The sequence below is a fragment of the Limanda limanda genome, chromosome 4 (genome assembly GCF_963576545.1).
Source record: "Limanda limanda chromosome 4, fLimLim1.1, whole genome shotgun sequence".
In the NCBI taxonomy this organism is placed as follows: domain Eukaryota; kingdom Metazoa; phylum Chordata; class Actinopteri; order Pleuronectiformes; family Pleuronectidae; genus Limanda; species Limanda limanda.
Window position 1 is genome coordinate 21846603 of NC_083639.1, and position 20739 is coordinate 21867341.

The 20739-nt window shown below is 41.0% G+C and overlaps 1 protein-coding gene and 1 pseudogene across 5 annotated transcripts in view; one reads left to right on the forward strand and one right to left on the reverse strand.

The window, feature by feature from the left end:
* iqsec1b (IQ motif and Sec7 domain ArfGEF 1b) overlaps nucleotides 1–20739 on the reverse strand; it is a 197341-nt gene that overhangs the window by 101012 nt on the left and 75590 nt on the right. The window lies entirely within an intron of this gene.
* LOC132999894 (tripartite motif-containing protein 16-like) lies at nucleotides 2014–3696 on the forward strand (annotated as a pseudogene).

Below are 20739 nucleotides of genomic sequence, written 5' to 3' on the forward strand. Positions count from 1 at the left end.
AACCATTTAGAGACAATTTCATACCAGACAATACCAGGATGTGTTCCTTTTGCCAAATAGCTCCGCAACGGAAATAAAGGGAGACAAGTTTGTTCTAAAGACAATTCAAAACATTAAATCTGCTAAAGCCACTGTTCCAGCTTATGTTAATATGTTAAGATACAGTATTGAAATAGAGAAAGAAACAAAATCAGCACCTATCATTTAACTTGAGTTAGTAAAAGCTTGTGATCATGGTTAAAAGAAACCCGCTCTATTAGCAACACTGATGAGATGACAGCAAATGAAATAGCTGCAGCCAGTAGTGAATATGACAGCAGGACTGGATGTGACTGCACTGACTGTTTGTGAGCCTCCTTGTTTCTCAATATGTCATGGATGTGATTCTTTATCTCTCTGGTAAAAAAAACATCAAAGTCTGTTGACGGGTGATGGGGAGTGCTACTGCATAAGTGACACTTCGATGACTCCAGCTGTGTGAAGTCTGATAAATGTCCTCAAGTGATGTCGCTTAAAGGTGCAGTGTGTAAAATTTAGGGGCTGAGATAAGAATAAAAGAAGAAAAAATCCGAGAGTGTGGAGTTAAGACAGAATTGAACTTTCCTGACCTTTACAGCCGCCGCCTCATCTCTACCTGAGACTCGAAGCTTCACTTGCTGCCTCCAACGCACATTAATCTCTAACCGGACTAACAGTGGTCAAGTTGCCAAGTTTTGACAGTAAAGGAGAATGTGTGATCAAGTTTGAGATCTGCTGCATGAACTTTGATCCTATATTTATGAGCTTTGTTCTCTGCGACATTGGGCAAAAAAAAACGACACCAGACTTTGGAACCAGTATAAATCGTCTCTGCTGTTCACATCTGGCAAGAGAGATGATGTGAATTTGTTCATTTTTCTTCCAATTTGAGTATAGCATACAAACCTGCTCACACTTAAATTTAGCTTGTGGGTGAGACACCTATGAACTGTAAGTAGGTAACTGTAGGTGTCCAGAGGCGTCTACTGACAGCGTGGTAATGCGATGTTAGTATTATCCTCATACATATAAATGTAACACACACACACGCACGCACACACGCACACACACACACACAGCCCTGCCTCTCCGCCTCCTGGATGCTTCACACTTAACGCTGCTGAACCAAATCTGCTGCACCCAAGCTTAAAGCCTGTCAGCAGATGGTTAAAATAACTTAATAATGTGTTTCCCTTTTCAAAGAGGAGATGATCTGAGCCTTGTGTGTTTCAATCCTGCCTTTCTTTTTACCGCTGCGGTGCCTGACAACATCTTAATACTGACATTCTCCCTCTCTCATTTGGAAATCCAAGACAGGATTACTCGTGTACTTATTGAATTTGAGTGACATGGCAATTCAATTTTTGGGCACAACGATGAATGGATCTGCTTTATGCCATTGCTGTGCAAATGACGCAGTTCACTATAGAAATCCATCGCTACATCCCTTGCATTCAGAACATAAAAGTAGAAATGAAAGCTGAGATTTGGGGAAAAGAAGAGGCAGGAGAAGGGAGGAGGCATATGAACAGAGCATGAGCTCAGCTCTCAGCAGTGAATCCTATTAATTCTACATCAGATCCTTGACCCTTTTTTTTCACTTAACTTTCAAATGACTGATACATTACATACATAAAATGAAGAATGTGAATATTAAAACCTGTGCTGTTGTGAGCTGTATGTGACAGTTCCCAGTGCAACTATTCACTTTGAGATGTGGTAACACAGATAAAAACTCACAACCATAGCTCATCGTAGTAAACTGCAGTAAATCCTGGAAAACCAACAACTTCTTCCTCATAGACAACCAGCTCCTCCCAGAACATGTCTGTGTCTCCTCCCTTCACAGGTGTGTCAGTGTAAGAACCAGTGAACAACAAGCTGTGAACTGTGGGAGATGAGTCACTGCAGGGAGTGAACTAGAGAGGGGTGAGCAGAGATCTGTTTCTGTTCAGAGGAAGTCAACCTGTTCAACAGTCTCTTGCACCAGCTGAAATGGCGCAACAAGAAAATTAACTGGACACGGAAAGATTCTGCTGCTCGATCTGTCTGGATGTACTGAAGGATCCGGTGACTACTGGCTGTGGACACAGCTACTGTAAGAGCTGTATTAACACCCACTGGGACAATGGGGATGATAAAGGAAGCTACAGCTGCCCTCAGTGTAGACAGACCTTCACACCGAGGCCCGTCCTGGTGAAAAACACCCTGTTAGCTGATTTAGTGGAGGAGCTGAAGAAGACTGGACTCCAAGCTGCTCCTGCTGATCACTGCTATGCTGGACGTGAAGATGTGGCCTGTGATGTCTGCACTGGGAGAAAACTGAAAGCTCTCAAGTCCTGTTTGGATTGTTTGGCATCTTATTGTGAAAAACACCTCCAGCCTCATCTTCAGTCACCTCCATTTAAAAAGCACAAGCTGGTGGAGCCCTCGGAGAAGCTCCAGGAGAGAATCTGCTCTCGTCACGATGAGGTGATGAAGATGTTCTGCCGCACTGATCAGAAGTGTATCTGTTATCTCTGCTCTGTGGAGGAACATAAAGACCACGACACGGTGTCAGCTGCAGCAGAAAGGACTGAGAGGCAGAAGGAGCTCGGGCTGAGGAGACAAACAATCCAGCAGAGAGTCCAGGACACAGAGAAAGATGTGAAGCTGCTTCAAAAGGAGGAGGAGGCCGTCAATGGCTCTGCTGATAAAGCAGTGAAGGACAGTGAGAAGATCTTCACTGAGCTAATCCGTCTGCTGGAGAAAAGAAGCTCTGATGTGGAGCAGCAGATCAGATCCCAGCAGGAAACTGAAGTGAGTCGAGTCAGAGAGCTTCAGGAGAGACTGGAGCAGGAGATCACTGAGCTGAAGAGGAAAGACCATGAACTGAAGCAGCTCGCAGACACAGAGGATCACAACCAGTTTCTACACATCTACCCCTCACTGTCACCACTCAGTGAATCTACCATCTCATCCAGCATCAGGACTCGTCCTCTGAGGAACTTTGAGGACGTTACAGCGGCTGTGTCACAGGTCAGAGGTCGACTACAGGACATTCTGGGTGAGACAGAGACAGATATTTTACAGATTGTGTCTCAAGTGGATGTTTTACTGCCACAACGAGAGCCAAAGACCAGAGCTGACTTCTTAAAATATTCACAGGAAATCACACTGGATCCAAACACAGCAAACAAACATGTGTTATTATCTGAGGTAAACAGAAAAGTGACACATATGAGAAAAGAACAGTCTTATTCTAATCATCCAGAGAGATTCACTGTTAGGCCTCAGGTCCTGAGTAGAGAGAGACTGACTGGACGTTGTTACTGGGAGGTGGAGGTGGAATTCGGGGTGATAGGAGGAGTTGGTGTAGCAGTCACATACAAGAATATCAGCAGAGCAGGGAACTCAGATGAATGTGAATTTGGATCAAATGATGAATCTTGGTCATTGTATTGTCATGGAATCAGTTATTACTTTTATTACAACAGGATCAACACTCCAGTGTCTGGTCCTTTGTCCTCCAGAGTAGGAGTGTACCTGGATCACAGTGCAGGCGTTCTGTCCTTCTACAGCGTCTCTAACACCATGACTCTCCTCCACAGAGTCCAGACCACATTCACTCAGCCTCTCTATGCTGGAGTTGGGATTTATTATCCAGGATCCACAGCAGAGTTCTGTAAACTCAAATAGACTTGAGTCATTTAAAGCAGTGATTCAGATTCTGTGTGTAAATCTTAAACTTCTTTTTTCGTCATGATGTTTCTGCTCCGCACAGAGATCAGCTGTCCATCATAAATGATGGGCGGCACTGTGAATTCCTCTCATTGGTTGTTGTGTTGTTAGTTATTTGACCATCATGTTTACTTTATCACTAACCACATTTATGTGTTTCTATGTTTCCTTTTGTTTTCTCCTGTTTTTTGAAAAGCGCCCAACAAATAAAACTCTCATGACTGAAATCAATCAACACTTTTGGCTCTTGTCCTTGACTAACGCGTGCTTTGAGGTTTATTTTGAAGTTACATCCTGTCTGATTCCGGCCTTTTTTTAAGCTAGCTTCCTGCGTTTTAAGGCAGCGGATTGAGTTTTTTGGGAGTTTCTGGTTTGTTTGTGCTTTAAAAAACTATACAATACAGCAATGGAGCAAAAGACCAAGTTAACAATTTCTTATGTTATTAGTGTAAAAACATGTTTTTGGTTCAAAATGGAACTGTGGCAGGACAAATTAGAATACAGCAGGCCGCCACAGTTTAGATTATATAATGAGAAACACTGCAGGATCATACAAGATACAAATCTTAGTGGGAACAAGGTAACATAAGAGTTCCTGGACATCAGTAAAACAGGAAGTAAAGCAGACACATAGAAAGCGGAACGAGCCCTTAAGAACTGCAGGTGTGACAAAAGACATAATGGGACTTTAATCTGGGCCAAGAGAAAAAAGTGAACTACAGATGAGCGTCTGTTTCCTCAGTGTGAATTGAAGACTGAAAATGAAAGGAGCACCCACAGCTCCTTAGGCGCTTCCAGTCCGGCTGCTCTGAGCTGTCCACTGGCTGCATGTGGGAATGTGTTCTCTTCTAACTAATTTACTTAAGTGGAGCCGCACTCAGTCTCCTCACTTTGACACAGCCATAGTTTATTTCTTTTCATTTGCCGCTGCTTTATGAAGGACTTTCATCATTATCTCGCTGCTTTTACACAAGTTCGTTTTCCGTCACCATCCTTGAGCTCTGAAACTGCCTTAAACCCTTCTCGTCTGTAACCATGACTACTACTGGTCAAATATCCCAAAAGGGGGGTTTAAATTACCCTCACCACCACAGTGGGAGAGGGATTCTATGCACTCTTTGCATGAATTTGAAAGACAGGGAAGACTTTCCTACTCCATATTATCACTCGAACTAAGGTTACAGTAAGATTCTTATTAAGAAATGAGCTAAATTTACACTAGATTGAGTTTACACGACACAGCTGGGATGTGTTGAGTATTTACACGCACATACCCTCCCACAGAGTAAGCAAGGATGAGATTTCAACAGACTCGCCAACATAAAGCTCAGTCAAACAATCTCCATGTGGCAGGGTTTAAAAACACAGCTGTACACTGTCAGAGTCCTTCATCGGAGTAGCAGAGGAACAGTATAAAACAGTGTGAGACATATTTTTCATATAGATCCACCATCAGGATGCAAACGATAGAGCCTTTGCCTTTTCCTGCAATGCAGCAGCAAGGCTACACGGTGCATAGGATATTTATCGCGCAGAAACAAACATGGACAGCATGACGTTGTTACGCTGCACAGCACCATCTTAAAAGGCTGCCGAAAAGTCTCAGAAGCCCTGGAGCAGGACAAAGACATCGTAAAGACCTTCTGGTTTGAATCTGCTGTCTTCATTACCACAATGAAGGAACACCAAGGGTTTTGGCAGCTAATAGCCTATTTGAAACCGAGTCATACTCTCCCAAGCGGCCGTTACTTTTCTAACGTGTCCATTACTGCAAAAACAGAACCTCCTTGGCTGAGACCAGCGACATCCCGTCCTCCATCTAGGCCAGGTGCCACAAAACTTTATTTTAATTTTATATTTTGTATATCAGACTGAAAATGCAGACATTTCAACTGTGCCAGGTCTTTATCGGATAAAGGGCAGAGAAAGAACAGCCTACGACATGATTTAATACACAGTCAAGATCAAAGATATTATCAGTGCTTCAAAGAAAACAATACCATAATACCTCATAGTGATCCCACAACATATTTTAAGAAAGCAGCTAAATAAGTTGATATACTGTAGTCATTTGACACTCCACTTTGCTTCATAGAACGACCATGTTTGGTAAACTTTGCCTTGGAGCTTCTCGGGGAGAGCATGCATCTTGTCGTATCTGCCAAGTGCTTCAATTAGCCTGTACTCCAACTAAATGCACATCAAGCGTGTGTGTATTTTGATTACAACAGTCAAAAATTCAAATTTCTAGGAAATTTCGGGGGGAATTTCCCACAGGGAGGCAATTATCCAATAACAACATTCAATTTTAAACCATGTAACTGCAAAATCTAATTATGTGTCCTCCAGCATCATATCGGTAAGATGTGAGTTTTTCCTCTGATTCAAAAGGACACTGCTTATGAAATCAGCGAACAGAGAGAATATCAGTTAAATAGAGGCAAGGGCTCTGACGACAGGACTGTAGACTGCTCTATTCACTGTGGCCTTGTTGTGGCCCGCAGCCTCATTACTATGCTGCCCTGCTCGCATAAGCAAACCCTACATATTGACAGAGACAAGACTAAGGGCTGTCTATAACCTTTTGTATACTGTATATTTGCCCTGTGCCTGCACAACAATATGCCAAAATCTGCCTTTGGCTGGGAGGAAAGAAAAAAAAATGTGTTTATACAGCAACTTGCAGATAGTGAGAGAGAGAGAGAGACAGAGAGGAAGAATACATTATCTTGACCTGGCTGTTCATCAGCATGCTCACAGGATGGATGATGAGTATTACTGCTATCTAATGGCAGCCACGTGCTGTATCTTCAAATTATCTGCTTCTCACAGAAAACGGTAACATTTCCCCACTGATGCCTTTTTAAAAGTTAGAATTTTTCAAAGAGTTTGTAGGAGTTTGCAAGGTGCCGACAGTTATTGCACTGTGTACCCAGGGCCTGACTGACTGACAGGCAGGAGAAGGCTAAAAACTATGTTTAACCCTTTCTGTTCACAAAAAGTGTCTTTTTTGCTGCTTTCATTTATCTCTCTCTAGCTTTAAATTATAGATTTGTGGCACTGTTTTTTCAGTTATTTATAGGATGACCTGTGCCATTTGAAATCATTTGACGGGAACATTTAACTTCACACGTTATTATGTGAACATCATTTTGGTCCAAAGAAGATCTAGAGAAAGACGCATCAATAGGTTCACACGTAACTCAAAGAGTGGCATTCAGCCTAAATTATCAAAGTAGATCATTCGATTTATTACGATTTTGTCGCTTCAGTTCTTCTTCCACTAAACCACGCCCCATGCTTTTTTATTGGCAACCAGCTGTGATGCAAACCCCCGGAAGGAAAGCATGACAGTGAGTCCAGCAAACATGTGAGGCAGCACATTGGCGGTCAGTGATTAGCTGATTACAACTGCACCAGATAATGTGACTGATGCCATGCCAGGCCACTACCCCCTTTGGCATGAACTAACCTCCAGAGTGGTGGCGGAGGCAGGAATCAATACACACTTGCACACACAAATCACACTGATTACAAGAAAAAACTAAAATAAATAAATGATACAATGTGCAACGCTGTAAATCTGTTTCAAGGTAAGTCACTGAAGTCGACGAACAATCTCAGCATCTCACTGCCGGTGTTTAAATGACGCGAATGCTTTACTATTTGTGTGAGTATGGGGGCGGGATATCTGGGTATGTTAGTTTCCCTGAGGCACCGGAGGGGTAAAACCATCAATCTATCAATTACAGCTCGGTGCAGCCCCCTTCTCTCCTCCCTGAAGGCACATCGAAGCACATTTTAGTGAGATCAACACCCTCCCGCAGATCTGAGGTGGAAAGACCACGCAGGCCTGCTGCCTAAAAACCCTCCTGTGATCGGGAGGCGGCTGGGACGCCTACTGCTGCAGCTACAGCACATCAATATGTAAAGCCCAAGCAGCTGCTTAACACCAATTACAAAGATATTAGCCCTGTAGCCAAAACATAAAGCACCCTTGTTCACTCTCTCCTCCCTGTGAAATGCCCCACATGTCTTTTGATGAGGAACAAAGTGTTGTTTTAATAAGCAGGATTTAGTGGCTCCATAAAGAATCTTGCAACTCAGATAGAGCCTCATTAATTTCAGTTTTTCCCAGGCCGGTGAGTTGAGGCCTTCAGAAGAAAGCTTCTGAATAGTAAATCTTAGCGTTTCTTTGCTTTTTATTTTCAGTTTGCAGCAAGTTTCTCCTCGATGCCACGCGGTGCCGTCCTCAGTCATGGGGGGCAATACAAATGGATGTGCTTTCCAGCTGTCTGTCATCCCCTATCACACACACGACTAAAGGAAGACGCACTGTTCCTTCACGTGCTGGCTCTCCTGAGGGTAGGGAAGCTGAGCTGTACTCGCCCTATCAGGGAGCACAGGTCAAATCCAGCCATCAAGATGAGCGGCCGCAGCAACACATGATAAGCAAGCAAACAAGAGAGCACAAGTGGAATCCAGAGAATTACGTAACATGTGGAGAATTAGATTCACTGTCGTAGGCTACAACATCACAGGTAAATTCCTGCTCGTGGTTATTGCTTTCATATTAATGAAGCAGAGAGGACTGTGGGTCTGTATTTGCAAGGAAATGACTTCTTTCATCATCTGGTGGAGGTTGTACCTCGTACAAGAGAGCCACAAAGGTTGACATGAAGTGGTAATTAGCAGCAGTGAGCAAATGCCAAATGGTTATTTTTCATGGAGTAACATGGAGGACGATGAAGGAGCCAGGGAACTGAAATTAAAGTGACAGCCGGAGAGACAGATAGAGAGGAGAGAGTACAGAGGGTCTGAGGCTTTGTAGAACTCTTCCAACACCCAGGAGACACAAATTATGCCGAAAGACAGAGGTGGATAAAGTCATTCAAACTCGTAGAAAAGGTCAGTTTGGCAGCAGCTGGGTCTTATGTCAGATTTCATAATCAGAGTCTTGTTCTGAGGGAGGAAAAGAATCGGCTGCTTTACTTTAATTCACAATGTGCCGTGATGTGTTAAATTGCTCCCGTGTCAGAAAATAACAGCCCTTCACACTGCAACACACCCCTTCGTCATTAGGGGGAAGCTCATACTGAACCCTGGTCTTCCATCAGCGAGAGGGATGTGTGTTTGTGTGCGTGCGTGTTCATGTCAAATCTGTGTGGGTTTCTGGTTATGAGTCAAAGCTGTTTAAGGAACACCCTTCCCTCCCTCTGATAAACAATCCATCACTAATTACTTTCGACACCAAGCAGACAGCAGCAGTGGCGTGGATATGATCAGGCTCTATGACGCATAAACACAAGTGCAACAGAGAGGGGCTTTGTTCACGGGGCCTCAGTTCAGTGCCTGCATACTGCTGCAGTCAGCCAAGCTCAACTTTAAGTGTTTTAATCTGTGGAGGCTGACCTTTGGTCACAAAGGGCAGATAGAGGGGCAGCATGAGTAATACCATTAACCGATAGACATGTCCACACTGATTCATCTTCGTGCTTTGGTTTTCTTCGGCTGCTTTGATTCAAGCTTTTATTTGCGCAGATACTGGTCATTCACAAAAACTTGTCTACACCTCAACGACTGCTGTCTCTTCAGATTCCTGAGCAAAAATATTTCTGAAGTGACAGCAGCAGGTTAAACTTTAAAATTGTAAATTTAAAAATGAAACTACTGTTTTCAGACCAAATATCAAAAACCCCTCTCTATGACAGTTTTAACACAATCTGCATGCATCGTTGTACTAAGGATTGTGATGGAAATCTGGAGATACAAGAGGCTGGAAACAACAAAGTTATCTACGTGTATTTAATAAGGGGCTTTCTGCAGAAAGGATCAACACAGGGAAACTACAAGGATCTCAGAGTGAAGATGGAGAACAGTCAAATGCACAGATCTGATATGAGGACTTTAGGGCTGTCTCTCTGAACCAATCCAGAATACAGACTGGTTTCATAGGTGGGGAAAGGCGAGGAATCTAAACACAACAGCTGATTCACATGTGTTTCCTAAGGTGATAAGAAGACATACACTCCTTCCTCTGGTGGGTAATTAAGTCGCAAAAGGCTCTGGCAGTTCTCATGTCATAAACAGTTCAGACCATAAAACAGCTCAGGTCATACAGTTATTAGACAGGGATGCATACTGTTACTCTTCAACTACAAAATAGGTTTCAACCATACTTAGTTAATTTTTCCAATACAGGATCAACTGTACTATTTGAATCAGTAACTATGGACTTTATTTACCTCAGCAGAGAGAACCAGGCCTTGATTCTGGACATGCTTGTATTAGAAAGGCTTTTATCTAATTAAAACTTAACAGTAAATTCAGCTTGTTGTCCATGTACACCTCACTGATGCCATCAGCACAGTGTGACTGCCCAATCAATTTTAAAACAGACGTCAAATCAAGGTTTAGACTTTGAACATTGATCCTGATTATGGAAAAGAGAAATGGAATTGGTGTGTACGCATTATTTTTCTTTTCCGAAATAAAGAAACCTTTCTCATAAATTATTTACCAGATTTTTAATGAGAATTTACAATCGATCAATGAATCATTGGCCATCTTCATTTATTTCTTCAAAAAGTTCCAAAATAAGTTTAGAACGAACCCATGCAAATGTTAAATGTTTTTTTACACAGTATATGTATGTGTTCAACTGATAAAGTGCTGTATACATTTTATAAGAAGAGAGGTATTACACGACTGTGGATCATCATTTGAAATAATGCTGCTGAAAGCAGATTGATTGCTGTTACTGTTGTTATAGTTTATTGATCATAGAAATCTAAGACAAATGACTCACTGCCATACTGCCAATGAGTATGGACGTTTGGAGGTTTCACCTTGGGTCTGATGATAATTTGATGGGCATATTTTTCTGATTTACGACCTTTTTTAGAGTCATCATGAATCAGTCACTTCAAAAACTAATCAGCTGTTGCAACTGTGTATATGAGTTTAAATTCCATTTATATTTTCCCTACTCTTAAGTATTGCCTGTAAATTATTATTACTGATGCCTATTTTGGACTCTTGCTGCTGTAATATTGCAAATTTGGTTGGATATGGTTGGACTAATAAAGGATTATCTTACCTTATTTTATCTTAATCCACATGAGGTAGGGTGGGTGAAGGGTAGCACTTAATCACAACAGCTAGCTGGGATACTGGAGGCTACATAAAAATGTAGAAACATTTATGATTGCACACTAACCTGGTATCTCTTAACCTCTGAAAGTGAATGGTACAGTTGCTTGTTAGCTGACGTCTATACAGCTTATACATTGGTCTGGCCCCCCAAAAAAAGACAAACTCTACAGCTGTTGTATTTCTGTGTCAAATATTTTTATCCAGTATATTATTAATATTGTATATTATCCACTGTTGCTCCTGGTGCTGAGGAGAGGCTGTGGCTGAGCTCCCAGCTCTACTCTGCCTCAGGCTGAAAGTGATGATTAATGTATGTGGAAATTGCCAATCCCTAAATCAGGCACTGAGGCACTATTTCAAACCAAGCCGAGGCTAATTCCACCGTGCTCAGCAGTGTCCTGGAGCATTTCTACGTGATATTGTGGCTATCATAATGACAAATTAAAGGCCACATTAATTGTGATGACAAGGAATTGATGGGCTACATTTATAAATCACAAAAGTCACAAGTGAGAACAGAAAGCTGTGTTTTTTAAGAAAAAAAACCTATGATGACCATAATCAATTTCCAATTGAACAGTTACAGAACATAAGTAGACGTCATGTAATCCTCAGAAAATGTTCTGCTTCAGTCCATATGGAATTCATACCAAATGTGTATGTTTATTGTTTTTCAAGTTTTGTGGCGAGTACCTTGTTTAATGCTATGTCATGTTGTATGGACATGAAGATTATGTGTTCTGTTGGTCTGTCAGTCTGTCCACCATTATTGTTCAGACTGAAATACCTCAGTGGATCATTTAGAAATTGCCATTACAAATGTTGTCACGGTCCTCAGACAATGAATTATGTGCGGTCATCTGACTTTTCCTCTCAGGCCACCGTGACATTGTAAACTGACGCAGGTTTGAATATTTGTTACAGATTTACATAATGCCAATAGGATTAACCCATGGGATATTGGAGATGCGTTGACAATTCCTTCAGCACCACTTGAAGGTCAACATTTTGGAGAATTTTGTGAACTCTCCTAACATCTATTTGATGGATTAGCACGCAATCTGAAACATTTATGTTTCATGTTGAGCATGTTAGCGTTGCTACTGTGAGCATGTGGATATTAGAATTAAATACGGTCTAATGGCTGCTGACTCTTGTTTTATTGTTTTGTATCTGTGTGTGTGTGTGCAGGTTTGTGTGTGTGTGTTTGTGTGTGTGTGTGTGTGTGTGTGTGTGTGTGTGTGTGACTGAATAACAGCTATCTTTTTGGCACCTGGGTTTATTCGGGTGTTAGCTATTGCTGGCAGTGTGTGTTTTTTTGGTGGTCTGCTGTGACCTGTTTGATTAAACATAACTGTTTCCTATTACTTAAGTTATCCAATCTAATCACAATTTATACTACAGCAGATTCACTAAACTGAGACTATGCAGGTGAAAGAGAAGGTGATGATTGCCTGCAACAACAACGACAACAACAACAACTACAACAAGAAGAAACAATCCAGCTAATGAATCTCTGGGATCCCAGTCACACAAAAGCTGTGTTCCTGGCAATAGTCTTGTTTGTTTACAAAAATTAAAGTAATGATTCCAAATTAACATGGAAATGATTTGTTGATGTTGAAACGCAACATGTTGTATCTTAATGAATGTCTTTAAACCTGCTGATGCTGGCACCTGTTGACAGTTACAAGCAGATGCCGACCTTGTTCACGATTTTAGAACAGGTAGGGGGAGTTTTGTATATGTCCTATAATATATATTCAAAATTTAGTAACATACTTTTTTGCATTAATTAACTTAAAAATGTACAACATAGATTAGGATTATTTGATCCTCAGCCAATCTATTTTATGGGAGCTGCTGGTAGGGATGCAGCTAATGACCACTATAAAGGAAAACTAGGCTTCTAATGAACAACAACACTGTTGAATAGGGTGAATGGAAGTATGGCTGGAGTGAAGAAATGAGACTTGCATCTGTATATTAAACTGTCCATCAGGTCTTTGCTGGGGTTATAGATTTTGCTATGTTTTTAAAAAAGATATGGGGACTATTTTGTCAATACTAACCACCTTCAACAAAAACAAATGCCACCATATGAGTCTCATGGACAATATCTGGCTGTCAACCAGCATCAGAGCAAATAACACAGCGTGCCTGCAGGAAAATCCAATATGTTGTTCGGTTCCAAAACCGGTGCTGAAACTGAGTAAGTGAAAAGAATGGGATTACATTTCAAACTCCACTGTGCCAGATGGCCTCTAATCTCAAATTACAAACTTCTTCTAGATAAATTGTTCAAATTATTGAATTCTTTACCCTAGAATGGACCCTTTATATTTAAATACTTTCTATTGACATCTGGAGCAGGTCCTCTCTACAGTAGCCCAAACTGGACAAACTAAACACCTTTTGTTTTTTTATGACAATTGAAGGCTACCACAGTTTCTGGGGATGAGATGAGGGGTATTCAGCTGCAACATGTCACCTCACCACTAGATGTGACTAGATTCAACCCACTGAACCTTTAATCAAATGATCACTTGATGGCATGACCATATGCCAGGATTCAAGCAACCTCTCTGTTGCAGGGATTGTTAGTGAACTCTTTTTCAGAGTCCAGGTCAGCTTGTTCAACATACTATAAGGATGTATCAGTACAAGACTGCATATATAATGGTGATGAAAAAGAGTAAAAAAGAATTGATGTTTCAAAAGGCTAAAAGAAAACATTTTTTTCTATTCAACTAACATGAATAAAATGCGAGCATGTAAACAGAAAATAAGTTCAGTAAATAATCACCTCAGTTAGTTATTACTTTAATGGTCAGCCTTTGAGGTAAAAATAAAAGTCATGCTAATTGAAATAAATAGGAAAAGTTATGGTTTCTCGCTGCTTTACTCATTTTAATGCCATCAACAGAAACTGGGCAGCAACAAATCCAACGTGGGTGGTGAACATATTGTGTCAGTATCACCAGCTGGGCACTTGTTAACAGTCTAGTAAGCAACACATTGCAGAGTTTGATTTCATGCAGCTCTTTTGATGTGGAGCGGTTTCTATGTCATCTGGTTGGGGCTAATGAAGTGAATGTAGGGGGATCAATGTCTCTATTGCTGGGCCAAGGGTGCAGCTCACCCTGCAAACACCCATGCAATTATCAGCAGTGCCTAACCTCAGCCCAAAGAGTCTGCTTCAACGCTGAGAACTCCCAAGAGGAGCACAAAAAAATATCCAGCGGAGCCAAATTCATGATCGATTGGCTTCTGCACATCACATGAGAGGGAGGGAGGAATGAGGAGTTGGGAACTGCTCCTTGGTCAGCTTAACTGAAAAAAGATTATCATGATAATAAAGTAAAAAACACTGACTCGATACAATACACTTCTGTGTATTGATCTGCAAGTGACTTTTTGACAGATTGTCTTTAAGTTGTATCACCTTTACCAAGGATTCTGTGTTTTCATGAGTGTTTATTTTTTTTCTCTGTAGGTTAGCAGCATCACACATAAAACTATTTGATAGATTGAACTTGTTGGAAAGGGGCAGGTTGGGTCAGGGGATAGCTCATACCATTTTGGTGTGGCTCTGGATCAGAAGGAAGATCCAGCTAAATGTTTATCACTTCATATAGCATTTTGAGTGGGTGTGAATCTTAATTAAAATATTCAGATTGGTATCGATGAGTGTGTGCAATTTGCTGTAGCTTGGTAGAATTTAAGTGGATTATTGGACCTTGGCAAAGGTATGCACTCTATTGAGTAGTTTTGATATTTCTTATCTTGAGTGTGTGCTTATTTGACTCCCTAAGAGGAGATCAGATGAGTTTAGATGAGATAAATGGGATGAGATGACAAGAAATGAAATAAGATGATACTTTATTCGTCCCTTTGGGGGAATTCCAGTATCCAGTAACTATTTTCTTTTAACTGTAAATTATATCCATAGTGCATTACTTAACTCATGAGGGACACCACAACGTGCCCAGAAGTTGTACCTTCCATCAATCAACTTAAACCATCATAGATTGCAACCTGTCTCAAGATTAAGAAGCACTGTCAGCGTTATCGTTTTGCTGTCATGTTTTGTGTCAGATTTATTAACCAACTTGAGTACACTCAATAGTCAGGTGTCCATCAGCTTTTGTATTCAGAATGTAAAGGCTGGTATGTTTAACATAGGCACTTCGCTACTACTATTGATACTCCTAAACTGTTTTGGCCATGCTGTTGCTTCTATCATCATCTGTCTGAGCAGGATTTTAAAAATGATAATTTCAATGCTTGTGGACATTCTGAATACAGCCATTATCTGACCCACCCTTATGTGTTTCACCTGTGTACCATGATGCCTTCAAGCTTGTTAGCAATATGTTGTTACGTAACCCTATGATTAAGATTAAGATACATTTATTTGTCCCAAACACATGCACATTAACCTCTGCTTTTAACCCATCTGGTGCAGGACACACAGAGCAGTGGGCAGCCATGTACGGCGCCCGGGGAGCAGATGTTGGGGGAGTAAGGTGCCTTGCTCAGGGGCACTAGACAGGGTAGGGAGAATCCTCTTGGATTTTTGGACAGATCAATCCAGGTTCGTCTTTTTGTTGTTTCTGCGTGGAGTCGAACCAGAGACGAACCAGAGACAAACCAGAGACCTTTTCTGCCCATAGTCCAAGTTTCTGCCACTAGTCCACCCAAGTTCACACACTAGTGGGTGGGTGTGTGAACTTGTGGACAATCTGAATACAGCCATTATCTGACCCAACCTTATGTGTTTCACCTGTGTACCATGATGCCTTCAAGTGGAACTCAGGAGCTGCTGGTTAAGATATGAAATGCTGTGTGAACTTGAGCTGTGTCTCAATTCACGAGCTGCAATCCTTCGTAGGACAAAGTCTACCCAGACCATGAAGAGGGCGAGGGGATGGGTAGACCGCAAAGGCTAACCTGAAATGAGACAGTCTGGTCTGCAGAGGATTTCTGTGATTGGCTCGTCCCGTTGGTATGGCGTGTTGGTTTTAGTGCCCCCTAATTTTTAACATGTGCACTATTATCTGTTTGGTGAAGTTACCTCTGGAAGCAGTTTGTCACCAAAGCGCAATGAATCCTGGGACAGGCTGGGCCGGAGGGGATTGAAGGATTGAAGGATGCATGTTTTGGCTGCATCTGAAGGAAACTTTGAATAGATACGGCCTAGCCACACCGCTGTGACGCAATGCATCCTCTGAAGGATGCTTATCCTGGATTAAGACACTGCTTGGTGTACAAGTGATCAAGTTGTGAGAACACTGCTGCTAGGCAACTGCAACATTGACATTAATATTAATGATACTGTCGGTGACTAGAATTCACAGAGGCTAACAATAATGCAAGCTTACATAGATGCAAAGAGATGTAGTAAATCCAAAGACATAATGATAGAGGGCAAAGATAAGGTTGCGGAATAAATTCTTTGTCAGCTACCTTTGCAGCATAGTAACTTATCATTCAAAATAAAATAACCTTCCCTTTCCTTTGTTATTTCTGAAAACATCAGCAGACACATCACAGCTTGAATTCCAAGCTTGTGAATATCACAAGGGGGGGGGGGGGGGGGTTGATATGGACTCTTCTCATGAACAGAACACAATAAACATGACCTCATTTCAAGGCAACACAAGTTTCCGTGTATCGCTGGCTTCGTTAGCCTTCCCAGTCCTTTTTGCCAGTTTGTCTATTCATGTTCTCTGAAAACCTTGTGTTTTGTTCATCTCTGCGGTCTTGTTTTGCACTGCTGTTTGTTTTACCTCCTGCTTCAGTCCTGCTTCCTGTTGTTACCTAGTGTTCCTGCTTAGTTCCTTTGTGTTTACTGGAGTATTTTTGAGTTCGGTCTCTCTGTTTACCGGCCTGCCTGCTCACCCACCCAGAGTCTCAGTAAGCCGGTTACAATTCGCAATAACTACTCATCACCGAACCTACCTGCCTTGTCCTACATATGCATATTGGGTCCTGAATACTGAACTTACAGCAATCCTTATGAAGGCCACTGCAGGGAAAGAAAAACACACTCAAACCCTAATCACGCCACTCACTTTCATCTCCTCTTAGTGTGCTTATGAAGCTGGAGTGATGGCTATCACTAAAGAGGCTATTCACAGTACAGTGTTGATCAGTTTAATGTGAGGCGTCACATAGAGTGAAATTACTGTGTATGATTGAGAGCCTATTTGGTATAGTGAGACCTCAGAAACATTGCAACTGAGTCACAAAAAAAGTTGATAGATTAAAGAAACATCATTAACATGAGACTTATGAGTTTACTTCTGTAATCAGATGTAACCCTGAAAGATGATTACCACAGCATCTACCAACCATGCAGCAACTGCACAGCAAGTAATGTGGCCTCAAAATACCCTCCAAGTTCTTTTTTAGTCCAAACCCTAACCCTGCTTTAAAAAGGTTACAACATCCGCCCAGAACCATGCATTATACATGCTTTCAACTCATACAATTAAAGCGGCAGCAAATGTGGTAGTCCAAATGTTTTAGGATTTTAAATAGCTGCAGTTAAATGCCACAGAGCGGGAACTTACATGGTCAGAGAACTTTATAGAGAGGTCTACACTGGTATGTGCAATACTGTGTACAATGTTTACTATTTTGGGGAGTTGTAAATGGTTTACGACTTCCTGCAGGTGTTTCACATTAAAAGTCAACCAGTAAAGAAAGATGTTTAATTTCAAGGCTGTTGAAAAGTCAATGTCACTGTCAATGACTCAATCTTTACAATGCTCAATGTGGGTTAGGGATACTGTAGAAGCAAGAGAACATGTCCAATGAGTATGTTCTATTTAATCTATTAGTACCGGTAGATCCTTCTAAATCCACACACTTGAAACTGGAGTGGTGTTAGTGAAATTTTGTATTGGGGGTCTAACTGAAAAAATCCTAACACAGTTTTTATAAAAACACAATCAGTGTCCACAATTTAAATTGTCAAAAATGTGTTGTATAGAATATTTCAGGTTCCACCATGTGTATTAAGTGAGCATCAGTGTCTTAAATCACACTTCAAGGCTTTTAACAACATTATATCCTCTAGAAACAACGTCTTTTTGAATCTTAAAATAAAAAGTAAGAAAGAAATTAGTGTGGACTTGTCATTTATAACCAACAGGCCTGAACATCTCCCTAAAAAAGAAGAACTACTTTGAGACTAAAGGCTTAAATGATATAAGAGCGTTTCCAGTAAAGGCCTGGTTCTCTGCCCAGTTGAGCCATATCTGGTATTTGAGAATTTATCATATCATATTTCTGATTTGGAAAAAAAAGACAAGAACAGAACGCTGTCTTATTGAACACAGTGAAGCGCAATAAAGTAATATCTTGAATGGTTTTACTGAGTGCTGAAAATCTGATGTCAAGTGGAGTTTGGTGGTGACACAAAGAGAAACTCAGCACTTTCATTCTCAGCAAAACTAAATATTTCAGAGGCCCCAAAGCATGCACAGAGAAAGCTGAAAGAACCGTTATGCAAATAATCTGGGCATTTATCTATGTGGATCCAGGTCTAAACTGACAGGGTGGCAATATGTCCTCCAGAAACTCCCAGTGTGGTTCCTGCCAGTGAGCTTAGCGTTCCAGCAGGGCTGGGGATTGGACTTCACATATCCACGCTCCGCAGGCCGCATCCAGGACTGTCAGCTGAGCTCACACATACTCATGCATCCTCTCACAGCCGATGGAAAGTTAATTAACTGCCTTTTGGAGGCGGCAGGCCTGTGATAGCCCGGCCACTGGCGCAGCCCTATTACCCAGCCTTTAACAGTGATGAATTAGCACTCCTTCCCTGTCTGCCTACCCATCATTGGCAACTTTAGCCCAGGGAAAGGAGCACTAGTCTGCTCAGGCCCTGTACGTCGTACATCCACTAGCTCTGATACAGGCAAAATGCTGGAGGTTTGGGAGCCCAGGCGGAAATTAAAAGACAAGAAGACAATAATTGAGATAATACAATTACATCCAATAGCAGAAATCAGGGATGTTAATTAGTTTGACTGTAACAGGCTAATTATCACATATCCTATTGCAGCTCTTATGTTTTATCATAGAGTAATACCCGGACAAAAACACAATTTTTAAACTAAAAATGTTAATTGCTTTAAACTGCTTGCTCACCTCACTGTTAAATCTTTCAGCATCAGACCTGAATGCTAAGGGATACACAGATATTATTTTCCCGGGAGAGAGACATGAATCCTTTCATCAGTGTACAGTGAATTATTTTGATTGAAAAACACAAAATCTCACTATCATACATTTTGAAGAAGCAGCATTACGGAAAGGGTGGCAAAAGGTTTGCACTTTATTTCAGAAATCTACAATTATAAACTACCATGAACTCATGGGAGACCTCAAGCAATTTAATAGAGCACTAGCACAAAGTTGGGGAACTTGCAAGAGAGATTTTACTATATAAAGAATTGTCAAAACTGAAAGAGAAGACGCTGAAGAAAGGTGAATTTTAGAAGCATGTTGATGTTCTTCGTCACCCTGGATGAACAGGCCTTACCAAGTCAAGTGCACTGTGGATTTACGAAGTTGATGGTTTCAATTGTTAAATTATAAACAACTGATATGGTATTATGGCGTTAGTTGTGTTTTTTTCCCCTACAATATTTTACATTTTATTTGATTTACATGTAAGTGTAAGCTGGACCAGGAAAAGTTTAAAAACAATTCCAAAACATAAAAAGGTAATACAATTGTACTTTTTATTTTGTGAATGAGTAAATAATGTGTAAATTGAAATAAAACTAGCAGGAGTTAATTAAAAATCAACACTGTGTTGACAGTTATATCTCAACATTTCATACAGTGTTAAATGTGTTAATAAGTAGGAGTGAAATTGTGACACTTAAAGGATAAGCGTCAAATGTAAATAACGCTATGGTTGTTATTTTTCTCAAAGTGTTGAAGAGGATGAATTTAACCCGGAAGTCTCCAGATACTCCGTATTTTCTACAGAGGAGGTGTCATGGCCTTAAGATCTGTGTTATGACAACATCATCTTACTAAGTAAGTACTGCCAAGCATAGTTCATTGTACACTCCCTGGCTGGGGAACAGCCACATTACTCCATTGTAACATCTCTAACACTGGTTTAGAAACAAAAGAATTAGACATCTTCCAACATCCTCTCCACAATCAGCACATGAACATTGATAGTAAATATGTAGTGTCCAAGAACGAGAGATACCCAGGATGATGCACACAATTTGCTCACAATACAGAGAGCACTTCTACAGCCGCACCCAGCATTCACTTTTTTCATATCTGGTAAACTAGCTTTGGACTGTAAAATCAGTAACCTGCACCGTTAAAGTAGCTTAATTTTCATTTTCCCAACGTGCAGATTATCTAACAGCATTTTAACTCAAATCCCATGACTACTGTATAAAGTAAGAACAAAACAACAGCGGGAAACAGAGCACACATTAGGTAATTAGCATTTCAAGATGTGTTCAATAAAGGCCACCCACTGGGGTGAAGGAGAATGTCTGCTTGTGTTCAAATGAATGTAAGTGGAGCAGAGTATTCACGGAAATCTATAAATATTCCCGCTGCTCCAATGTCAGGCATTGTTGGTATTTATAAATCCCATAAACCTAAATGTGCTGAACGCTGCGTCACAATCCCAAATAATGACACAGATGCAAGGCACAATCTGCAACTTCTGTTTCTTTTTTTTCTTCAGCTACGGTCTACTGCAGAAATTTGGAAAGGATTTTAATTACAAAGTAAACAACAGCTAAAGAAACAACAGACAATCAAACAAACAAACAAAGGGGATGTGGAGAG